The sequence below is a fragment of the Callospermophilus lateralis genome, chromosome 8 (genome assembly GCF_048772815.1).
Source record: "Callospermophilus lateralis isolate mCalLat2 chromosome 8, mCalLat2.hap1, whole genome shotgun sequence".
In the NCBI taxonomy this organism is placed as follows: Eukaryota; Metazoa; Chordata; class Mammalia; order Rodentia; family Sciuridae; genus Callospermophilus; species Callospermophilus lateralis.
The window spans coordinates 84,130,378-84,132,201 of NC_135312.1; the positions used below are offsets into that span (position 1 = coordinate 84,130,378).

A 1,824-nucleotide genomic window follows, 5' to 3' on the forward strand; every position below is an offset into this window, starting at 1 on the left:
CTAGAATAAATCAATTTCCAGACACATATGACCAATCAAAATTGAGCCAAGAGGAAATAAAAACCCTAAGGAGACCAATAACAAGCAATGAGACTAAAGCAGGAAAAAAATTTCCAACAAAGAAATGGGTCAGCTGAATTCTACCAGAACTTTATTTTCTTTAATTTTTATTTTTTACAGTTTTATGACTTTATTTAACTATCAGCAGTTAGTTCTCATCCACGTTGACTGTCTGTAGATTTTTTAACGTGGTAATGGGGACATAGGTTACCAAAGTATAGAGCTTGTTTGGTGAATCTTTGTCCTTCTAACGTTTTCTAGACAACCGCACACCAATACAATATGGGAATTCCTTAGTCCTTTGGCCCAGACAGCTTTGTTGAGCCTGGTATCAATGCACACATCTGGAGTTCCCATCTCCTTCATGGCAAATTTCCGAATTTCTTTGAGTACCCGAGGAGCACTCTTCCTGAAGCCCACTCCATGGATGCGTTTGTGAATGTTGATGGTCTATTCCCGGGTCACGTCCTGGTTGATGGCAGAATGGCCCTTGTTCCTCTCGCCACCCTTCTTTGCAGGAGACATTCTGCCAGGCCAAGTTGGAAAGCTCTACCAGAACTTTAAAGAGAAACTAATACCAATGCTCCTCAAATTATCCCATGAAATAGAAAGGGATGGAATACTTTCAAATTCATTCTATAAAGCTAACATAACACTGATACCAAAGTCAGAAAAGGACACATTAAGAAATTAAATTTCAGACCAATATCCCTGATAAACATAGATACAAACATGCTTCACAAAGTATTAGCAAACTGTGCCCAATAGCACAGTTAAGAAAATTGTGACACAACATGATTAAGTTGATTTCATTGTAGGGATGCAATGGTGGTTCAACATATACAAATCAATAAATGTAACACCACTCATAATCTTCTCAATAAATGCAGAGAAAGCCTTTGGCAAAATTTAGCACCTATTCATGATTTAAAAAAAAAAAAAAAAGGAAGAAAAGGAACTCACTCAATATAACAAAGGCCATGTATAAGAAGCCCAAAACTAACATTATAGTGAGTGATGAAAAAATGAAAGCATTTCCTCTAAAATTAGGAACAAGACAAGGATATTCACTCTCACAATTCCTACCCATTATCATACTTGGAACTTTTGTCAGAGAAATTAGGCAAGAGAAATAAAAGGGATATAATGAAGGAAATGAAGAAGTCAAATTGGCTCTGTTCACAGATGATATGATCCTGTACATAGAAGATCCACAAAGCTCTATAAGAAAATAGAGCTAATTTTTAAAATCAGCAAAGAAGCAGAGTACAAAGTGAAACAAACACAAACCCACACAGTCATCTGATCCTTGACAAAGTTGCCAAAACTATGTTGGAGAAGACAGCCTTTTAAACAAATTGTGCCAGGAAAACTATGTATCTATATGTAGATGAATGAAGCTTAGATCCCTATTTCTCACCCTGAACAAAAGGAAACTCAAAGTGGATCAAAGACCTAGGAATCATACCAGAAACTTTGCAAGGGCTAGAAGAAAACATAGGGTCATCAATCCAACATATAGTGCTATCATGATAGGGTTCCTCGAGCTCAGAAATTAATAAATGAGATGTCATCAAATTAAAACCTTTTCCATAGCAAAGAATGCAAAGAGAGAGCCTACAGAATATCTTTGCCAGCTATTCTTCTGACAGAGGATTAGTATACAGAATATATAAAGAACTCAAAGAACTTAACTCCTAAAACACAAATAACCCAGTCAATAAATGGACAAATGAAATAAACAGGTACTTCTAAAAAAAAAGG

At 36.0% G+C, this 1,824-nt stretch overlaps 1 pseudogene; it reads right to left on the reverse strand.

Annotated features, from left to right (window-relative positions):
- Window positions 1-208: 208 nt before the first annotated feature.
- Window positions 209-585, reverse strand: LOC143406331 (large ribosomal subunit protein eL31 pseudogene; annotated as a pseudogene).
- Window positions 586-1,824: the final 1,239 nt, after the last annotated feature.